The sequence below is a fragment of the Balaenoptera physalus genome, assembly GCF_965194825.1.
Source record: "Balaenoptera physalus genome assembly, chromosome: 6".
NCBI lineage: Eukaryota > Metazoa > Chordata > Mammalia > Artiodactyla > Balaenopteridae > Balaenoptera > Balaenoptera physalus.
Genome location: NC_138885.1, coordinates 11,362,918 through 11,373,662, shown reverse-complemented (window position 1 = coordinate 11,373,662; position 10,745 = coordinate 11,362,918).

Genomic DNA, 10,745 nt, shown 5'->3' with positions numbered 1-10,745 from the left:
CATTGATCATCCACTCTATGCTAATCGTGATGTAGGGGCTTCACCTCTGAGGTTTCACTACCCCAGCCATGAATGACAGGCGTTATTACTCCGTTTACCAGATTATTAAATAAAGACTCAGAGAAGGATAGTAACTTCCCCAAGATCACACAATTGAAGGATGGCAGAGCCAAAATTAAAAGCCAGATCAATGTGATTCCAAAGTTCTATTCTTAGCCATGTCCTTGAGGATGGTGCATTGAAACTGAAAAGAACATATGTCTTTTAGAGATGCTGCCGTGGTTGAATATAACTGTGATATCTGTCTACCATTCAAAACTGACTCAGGTGTCTTTTCTTAACAATTCCCATAGGGGGATAATTTTTGTTTATATCAGTCACAAAAGATAAATTGAGAAGCCATAAATTGAGATGCTCTAAATTGGTCAATTGGTCAACTTATATACAAAGAATACATTGGTATATCTGCTGTATGATCTTTCATTATGTTAGTCCATCTGGCACATGGTATGAGCACAATAAATGTGAGCTAATTAAAATGATTATTGGTAAATTTCTTAACCAGGATTATGCAAGCTATTTTATTATGATTTATAGTTTGCAATTAAACTCTGGTGCTCCCTTTTACCTTCCACATTGATCAATATAAATATATGATCACTTGATAACATAAAATTGCTGAGAATTCTGCATAATTGGTGTGAAGTTGTTAAGTTTTGTTTTGTGCACAATTCAGAAAATCTTCTGTTGCTGGTTCAGTTCCAAACTGCAAATACAGAAACGTAAGAAAAGCAGTGTATGTTGGAATGGTGAGGTTCTCAGCTATTATTTTCCAAACTGAATTTATATAGAACACAAGCAGGAGAAGATGTCCCATGAAGAAAGAAGTTTATGTTCAAAGAAGTTTTAGGAATCCTGTATAAAATATTCCTATCTTGGAGATACACAATGAGCTTTAATATACTATGAGCCCTGAGAAATCTAACTAAGGAAATTGTTTTTATTTTTAACCATAGTTTCTAAAATATATTTGACCACAGAATATTTTGTAGTTTCTGTGGATATTATTTCATTTTATTCTCATATGCCTTTAACGTCCCATAATACATATTTTAGGAAGTGTTGTTCTGTGCATTTCTTTACACATGAATGCCTTCTCCAAATGTGTGCCGTCTGTGAATATTGAAACAGTAGAACAGAATGTATTTAGTTATCTCAAAATAAAAAAGAATTTACTTTATCTTGAAAGCTGTTCCCTATTTTTCAGATGTATTTTCATTATAATCTCCTTGGATCTTTATCAGTTGTATTTTAGCTGCAATATCTCTGGCTGAATTTTCATCCTAGCATCACAGGAATCTTGGTGTTTTACTGCTTATTTCTATCAATCAGACTTTTTTCCTGTACAATGCCACTGTTCCAATTAAAAGCATGAAATGTCATTCAGTGCTGTTCGTTGTGTGTCTGCAGCTACTGTAACTTGAAAGCCTTCATCAACTTACCCTATCTTAGCTACGTAATCCTATTTTCCATTTGTCTCCAATAAATTTATTCCAGATTATATTGGTGTGAAGTAATTAAATAGCACCACCAAAGAACTATTTCTAGAATAAAAATATAATAGTCTTACAAAGGAAGATTCAAGGCATCCGTGTTTCTGCTCAATAAAGATATAGCTCCATCTTAGGTTCAATTTATAAAGTAACACAACTCACTAAGAGTTATACAGTATTCTCTCTACATCCAGATGTGTGGAGAATATAGAACTTAGGATGGAACAGGGAGAGGTATGCTACACGAAAGCAGAAGAAGAGAATAATCTTAAGTTCACATACAAAGGATACATGTTTCTCCTCCCAACCCAATAATTCTTTGGACCAACTCTCTCTAGCATGGTTGACTATATGTAGACTCTGGGATTAAAGAGTCCACCTTTTGTCTTCTTTAATAAAAGACATATTATTGGACAAACAAAAGAGGAACAATAGAAACTAGAACATAAATCTTCATGGAATAACATTAGCAATTTTCCCTGGTTAAGGGTTTTTACTACTTCAAGGTAAGTTTAAATTCAGTATATGCTAATATTATCTAGTATCTAAAATGTATATAATTATATTTACAGTGTGGTTCAGTCATTCTTCTTTTTTTAAAATTTATTTATTTTTGGCTGTGCTGAGTCTTCGTTGCTGTGCGCAGGCTTTCTCTAGCTGCGGCGAGCAGGGGCTACTCTTCCTGGCGGTGCGTGGGCTTCTTATTGCAGTGGCTTCTCTTGTTGTGGGGCACGGGCTCTAGGCGTGCGGGCTTCAGTAGTTGTGGCACACGGGCTCAGTAATTGTGTCTCATGGGCTCTAGAGCGCAGGCTCAGTAGTTGTGGCGCATGGGCTTAGTTTCTCCGTGGCATGTGGAATCTTCCTGGACCAGGGCTCAAACCCGTGTCCCCTGCATTGGCAGGTGGATTCTTAACCACTGTGCCACCAGGGAAGTCCCAGATTCGGTCATTCTTAATATACAGTTTTATCATCTGTATTAGGGTTCTTCAGAGAAATAGAACCAATAAGATAACGTGTGTGCGCTCACGTGTGTGCGTATGTGTGTGTGTAGGCTGAGAAGCCCCAAGATCTTCACCTGCTAGACTAGAGACCAGGGAAAGCTACTGGTGTAGTTCCAGTCTGAGTCCAAGGCCTGAGAACTCGGTGAACCCATGGTGTAAGTTCCAGTCGGAAAAACCAGCAGATTTGAGACCCAAGAAGTGTCAATGCTTCAGACTGAGTCCAAAAGCCAGAAAAGACCAAGGTCCTGCTCAACCCCTCAGGCAGAAGGTATTCCCTCTTCCTCAGCCTTTTTGTTCTGTTCAGATCTTCAGTTGGTTGGATGAGGCCCACCTACATCAGGGAGGGCCATCTGCTTTATAAGTGTACTGATTTAAATGTTAATCGCATCCGTACACTCCCTCACAGACACACCCAGAATAACGTTTGACCAAAGGTCTGGGCACCCTGTGGCCCAGTCAAGTTGACACATAAAATTCCCCATCACTACCCCCATCTGGCACCCCAAGTTTTGTGACTGCTGCCGGGGGACACCTCTATCCGCTAGCTCCGTCAGCCAGTGGGTCCCACAGAGCTGTAACAAATGGACAGAGGGTTCTTAAACAGCTGCTACCCCCAGGGCATAGCAGGAAGCACAGACCCAGGAGCTCAGTCTTCTGGTGAAGGAGACCTATTAGCTAATCCTCAGGGCTGTGGCCTGACGGGCAGCCATCCAGTTAACCATCTCTTTGAGACTGACTGCAATCCTTTCCAGAGATTTCGAAGGGTGTGCATCATCTTCACGCTCTCTCTCTGCTTCACTCTACAGCACAGGTGTCTCCTGCTGGGGAGCTTTGCACATCACATCACCTTTTAAAGTAGAGTAAGATAACTTCTCCAAGTTTTGTTATAACCAGATAACTGGGTTCACGTCTCCTGACTAGGGAAGGAAGAGTTCTGTTGGCCAGAGTGGGGGATACTAGGTAAACAACATCTTTGGAAAATGCCACTAGTGTCATTCTCTGATCCCAGGGATATGGAAATGGTGACTACAACCATGGGTAGAGGAAAGGCAGGGATTGCACCTTCCTCCACGTCAAATACCTGCCTCTTAGAACAGAGCTCACATACAGGGCTTTCTTAGCATATGCCTATAAAATAAATACTGTTAAGAGAATGAAAAAATGATTTGTAAAATTAAATGAGTGAATGGATGAAATAGAAGTCATGACCATTGGTCACACATTTTTTTCTTTCTTCATGAGAGTATTCTAACTTCCTGTGTTTTGTGTTGAGATTATAGATTGGACCCAATGGCTTAATTTACCCTATGGGATGATGAATATTTACTTTTTCTAAATATTTTGATTGTAAATTCAATGAGATTAAATATATACTTGTACTTGATGCCATATTACTAATTTTCATGTCAAGGAATTCATTAGGGTCAAATTAGTGCAAATAAATTATTCATGAGCTGATGCAGAGTTCAAGTTGCAATGTTAGTTATTATTCGTATTAAAATTATGAATAATATTCACAGGTAGCCTTATTTAAAGAAATAAGGGTTATTTTTAGTTTCCTTCTTTTGAGTCTTGGTTTGATATGATGGTAATGAGTCATCTGACAGGCAAAAGGAATGTTTGACACGATATAATATTCAAGGCAATTTCCAAAAATTAGTCACTGATCCATTTTCTCCTCAAAGATCCGTGAAGACTTTCCTAGATGTCTGATTCGTATCAATCTTTGATCTCCCTGAAAGTTTGTTTCTTTTAAAATATCTGTGTCACTTATTTCATAGTTCATATTTTTGTTGCTAATTATATTAATTTTCTGTTTTCATCTTGTTAAGGAATAAAGCCATCTTTTATAAATCCTATTTACATTTACATGCATTTGGCAAGATGTGGTTTATATAACATTAATTATATTATCTAATAACACTAACAAGGCACCAAGCTCTCACCTAGACTCCACGGATACTGTGGTGAAAATGGGATTCTAACACTGAAATCATTAGCTTACAGTCTAGCACACTATAATTTCTCAAGTAATTTGTAGATAATGGTAAATTGAGATTCTTAGTTGTTGCAAAACCTTTACACTATTAAAACTAAATATTTGTGTATGTTCCTTAGGGGAAAAAAAATACCCCCATGGGAAAAAACTAAATCACTTTTCCTACTAGAAGCTTTTCCTCAAAGTAGGTTCTCACCTCATTAGATCCAAAGTGACAGCTTGTCACATACTGCTAACCTAAGTCCTATCTAAGGAAGGAAATGTTAATATACGTGAGTGTATATGTGCAGTGCCAGATACTCCTACTCTCTCAGCAATGGGGGGGCCAAGGGTCCCAAAACCCTGGTGAGGAAGGATGACTTGTAGCCTTGATAGTGCTGGCAGTGTGAGGGTGAAATTGTGGATAGTAAATTCAGAGTTTAGATGGGGGCAGAAACATCTCTCTGAGTCAATAATATCTAAGTGGAGGAGTCTAGGTTTCTGTTGCTGGTCATCTGTCACTCAAGTCCACAGGGTGGGGATTTGGCAGTGCTGGAATCTGGAAAATTAGTTGGGCAACTAATGATAAGTAACATAAAGATAAGCCCCAATGCTGGCAGTAAAACAGTATGGCAGTCTGACCGTGAGGTAAGGAATAGCAAATGTAATGGCACAGTCAGTAAACTAGAGACATCAGCTATTTCCAAACAGCAGCAAAGGTATACTTTCATGTGGCTCTAATGAACACTTTCCAATTTATTTGGGGGTGTTCCAACTATCTTTGCATGCAGTAGCACCCACTTATCTAAAAATGTAGGAGAGTCTTGAAAATTCTAGGCAGGGAATCACAAATCACAGGAATTCCATAAATCCCACAGATAAGGAAAAAAAAAAAGAAATTGTAATCTCATATAGAAAGATTATTTGAGAAACATATGTTCTAAAATCAACAAGTCAAATGAGGCTTAGGTAAACAAGATTGTATATTACAGACCTGTACTTATATGGAGTAGCAAGATTTACTTATGATTCTATTTTTGTAAATAAAAATATTTCAAAGTAACAGTCAAGAAATTTGTTCAGAAACCTGGACAGTGGGTACTGGATATAAAACTCAACTATCTGGAAAATAAAAGACTGAGCTTTATGTGTGGGGTGGTAAGAGTGTTGATAAATGTAAGATGTACTCTGTAAAACAAAGCATTGGTCATCTCACCCTAATTAAGTTTCTTCGTGTTGTGTTTTAAACCTTATCAGAAGCAGTTTTAGAGAGCCGCATCTCATAATGTATTGAGATCTACTAATGAATCATCTTTAGTTTTATAAATTCTGTAAAATGTAAATAAGCAGCAACCTATGTTGGGTAGTTTGAAAGCTACCAAGAAGCAAACCTGTTTAAATAGTTCTTTTTTTCTAGTGTCTGCACTTTTTAAAAAAAAAAATGTATTCCCCTATGCCTCTAATGATTTTTCAATTTCTGAGAATTAACCACACCAGCTATTACCCATCACCAGGTTTGAAAGGTTAATATTGAACACAACAGAAACTCAAGAGCAGAGAATACAAAGGAGAGAAAGTAGACTAGATGAAAGAGTGGACGGCAAAGGAAATCTTCACAAAGGTGTAAATTGGTCTTGGGGCTGCCCTTGTGCATTCTCTTTAAGTATAAGACAGAGTGGCAGAATATGAAGCAGGGGAGTATATTCCTCTTGCCCCTTTGAATAACCTTGGCAGATTTCAAACTGGCAGTCCTGAGAGTCTAGCTCATGGATTTGACATGTAGTTATATTGTATTTAACTATTTCGAGGTGCTGGTTTTTGAATTTCTTCATTACATCGATCTCTCTGTCATTTAATTACAAAAAAACCCCAAAAAAACAAAACTTCATTTGCAAAGTAAGAAATGAACAAGTCCAGCTTTGGTACTTCTACTTTGCCTATTTAATGAAGTCTTATCTGAATTTGAATTTAAAATATTTTCTTTCTTCATCAGACTGATTTTCAAATATATTTTTCTTCATTACCTTTGAAGTTGACTAAAACTGTAATGACCTAATATTATAGGAAACTATATTTAGGCGTTGGTTAGTGATGACTTTCAGAATGAGTTTAATTCAAAAACTCAAAGGAAAGCTAGTTTTTAAATGATTAATATTTTCCTTTTGTCCTTCCTAGGCTATTTACAATTAAAAAAATTATCTTCTTTTTGTCCTTGCTCCCACTGGCCAGAAGAAAATATTACTGTATTGTTAATAAACCATAGTTTATAAATAGGTGAAGCACTGCCCTTTCAAATTATAGTACTAAACTTTCACTTTCTACACAGTGTCCATGATTACTTAACATATAGTAGTAGAAATACAGTGATTTTGGAATTGAAAACAACAGTTTAAATTCTAGATCTACCACATTTGTGTCCTTAGGCAACTTAGTTAATTCGAGGAACCACTACATTCAGCAGAGTTTTAGTTTCCTCATATATAAATGGGGACAATTATATCTACCTTTCAAGGTTACCGTGAGGATTAAATAATTTTTCATATAAGTGGTTTTATAGATAGAAATGTGAATTGCCAATAAACATATCAACAGTTGTGCAAATTTATTAGTGATCAGGGAAACACAAATTAAATGCAAATTTTTAAAACAATACCAGAGGTAGTAAAAAAAAAAAAAAAGAATGCCCTATAGCTATATACATACAGCAAGAATATCAGTCTGGGTCAAATAAGGAGAGAGAATCAGAAAGTAATTTGAACAGAGAAAATTTAATATAAATAATTAATTATAACAAGACATCAGAGTAATAAGGCATCGTCTAATTGGAAGTAGAAAGAACTCTAATGAAGAACAACCATGACCCCTTGGACTGAGTAGAACAGCCAGGTTGGAAACACCTGTCAGGACTGAGATGCAGCCCATGTTGGGGAGAGTATAGCCATGGCCCCTGAATGGCAGAAAAGTCACTGGGCTCCCATGTTGCAGAACTTCCCAGAAATCTGCCTTTTGGGACTTGATGGAGATTTGCCCTCCAGATTGCCAGGTAAAAGTGTTTTCAAGGAAGTTACTCACCGGAGGTAATCTACTAGGAAACCACCTGCAGGAGAGGTGCCAGGGAAAGCCGTTGGCTTGTTGCTGTTGACCTCCAGGAACTGCAGGAGGTGGGAACTGGAGAAGCCATGGCTGCTGCAGAACCAGGCTCTGGGGAATCTGCATGTGCTGCTGGGTCCTGTCCAGAGAGGTACACTGGAACCAGGAAGCAAGACCCTTTCTTCCCACAGTGTCTTTCTAGGAATGTATGCTGACAAAGCTTAACACTGTGCCAGCTGACTAAGAACAAATAGAAGAAAGGGTCCAGATTCATTTGTACAGAGCAGGCAAAAGGGGTAATTTTGGAACTGAGAGGAAATAAATCAATAATTATCAGGCTTGCAAACATCTTTGAACAGAAACTATATAAGATATAGATGAATAACTGCAGTCATTTTCATCTACATAAATGCATTCACATAAATTTAAATGCAAGATCCATACATATATGATAAAAATGTGAAGGAAAGCAGACATAACATTCAGGTTTCTAAGAGGAGATGAATGCATTTGAGGGCAGGTTTTAAAGGGATTCCAAGTAATTGGTAGTGATGAGAAGTAAACTGATATGCCTGGTAAAACCCCAAGGATTCAAAAATATATTGGCATCAATAAGGTAGAGGTTAAAATTGAAGCACAATTCACAATACATTCTTGAGTGAAAGTAGTTTAGAAGTTTATCTATAGGAACTTTTCATCCTCTTTTACTGTCCCATTGAAAGAACCCCCAAAGGCAAGCACATAAGTCCAAGGCAGAACATCAAATAGATATTTTCTAGAAATAGTGACCTGGATGTGCTGTGGCTTCAAGGACACCAATTACAGCAAACAACAGAATTGGGATGTGAAATAAACCAGGAGAGTTAATTGGAGTTTGCGTATAGATTAGTATGAACACAGTGTTCACGTTCTGGCTTCCAGATTGTCTCTGCCTGGTGTCTTCTCCCTTCATCCTTCTTGGATAAGAGTTTCAGGCAGTTCTTCCCTGGAAAAGCTAACATTCAGGAGAAAAGACCTCCTATGTTGACAGTCCTTCTAGATAAAAGGGCAGCAACCAGACCAAGTGCACAAAACTGAGACCTGCTTGTCAATAAATCCTAATTCAAGAACACTACATCTGCAACAAGTATCAGTTTTTAATGTCAACAGCCAATAAAATATCAACAGGCATCAGTGAGAGATAAAGAGAAACAAAGATAAACGAAAATGGAAAGTGATGTAATTGAGATGATTTTTGAAAAACAAATGTATCAAGCTCACAGATGTTATGATATTGCATCCATAAAACAAGAAAATATATAACACTCACAAAAAATTAAAGGATCTTAAGAAAAAGAAAAAAATCCAAGTACATATTTAAATACAGAAATGGACTATAGGGTGAACAAAATATCTAAGGAAGTATAATAAAAATGACTATAAAAGGGAAAATATGAAGAAAGTAAATAAAAATCTTCAAGAATTAATCCAAAAGTTATATTATTCAACTAAAAAAATCTTCCAGAATGAGGTATTGGAGAAAATAGATAATTGTTAACAGACTGTATTTTTCAAAGGTGATCACAATATCTCCCTTCCCACAGTATAACCTGACATTGATTGCTCCCACCCAGACGTGAGATCCATATCTTTCCATATCATAAGGATCGTGATTTCCTTATAACTAATAGCATGTGGTGGAAGTGACAACATGTGATTTCTCAGATTAGGTCAGAAGAAGCAGTGCAGCCTCTTCTGGTCACTGAAAAACATTCAGTCCTGGACCCCTGAGTTCCAGTGTAAGAAACAAGATATATGACTATTCTGAAGCTGAAACACTGTGAGGACGTCTAGCCAAAGGGAAGACACCACCTGAAGCAGCTCCATTTGGAAATGCTAGTCCGTAAGTCTTCCCACCCCAGTTGAGGCTGTACCGAGCAAGTTCTTCCCTTGCTCCTTTGCTTCAGGTTGTAATTGGTACAGACTCTGATCATTGACAACAAAACTTCAGATTCTAATTCCCCCAGCTTCTTCCTTATTTATTTATCCATAAATTGCTATATTACCTCACTGATAGCCATATTATTGGTAGTGGCTCTAATCTAACCTAGACAGGTAAAATACCCCTTTTCAGATTAAGAGAATTTACTGGTTTCAAGAATATTCTTGGTTATTAAAATGGTTATCATTAATTTGTGAGAAAATTTTCAAATTATTTTCCTGTATCTAATAAGTTAATTGTATGCTTTTTTCTTTATTCTCTTAATGTAATTAACTATACTGATTGACTTTAGAAAGTTAAACCTTTCCTGTATCATTGGAATAAACCTCACTTGTCATGATAGATTATCCTTTTTATGTATTGCTGTATTTGGTTTGAAAAGATTTTAAAGTTTTGCATCTCTATATAGAAAATTAATTAACACATTATTTTCCTTTTTTATACTTTTCAATTAGATTTTGGTATCTGTGCCAAGGTAACTTTATAAAATAAGATAATAATAATAATTATTCTCCTTTTTTCCATTCTCTGGAAAAAAATGTATTATAGGTGTTAATTTGATTCTAAATGCTTGAAAATTTTACCAATGAAAACATCTGCATTTATTTATTTTTTAACTATAGACTTTAATTACAAATTCAATATCTTTAAGAGATTTGGAACTATTCAAATTTTCTGTTTCTTCTGGAGTCAGTTTTAATATGCTTTACTTTTCTAAGAATTTATCTATTTTATCTACATTGCCCAATTTACTGACAGAATTATTCATGAAGACCATTTATCATCCATTTATACATACTTACAGGATTTTGAGTAAGATCGATATTTTTTTTATTCTTAATGTCAGCAATTTGGTTTCTTTCTCACTGTCTCTCTCTGTCTTCCTCTCTCTGTCTTCCTCTCTCTCTCTCCCTTCCTCCCTCCCTTTCTCTCTGTTTCTCAACAAACCACCTGATAATTTATCAATTTTATAAAGCTTTTCAAATCAGTATTTGATATTGTTGATCATTTTATTCTATATTTATCTTTATTTAATTAGTTTCTGCTTTTATCTGTATTATTTCCTTCCCTCTGCTTTTGTTTAGTTTAGTTTGCTCTTAGTTTTTTAACTTCTTTGAAGAGGTATTTAGATATCTCATTAA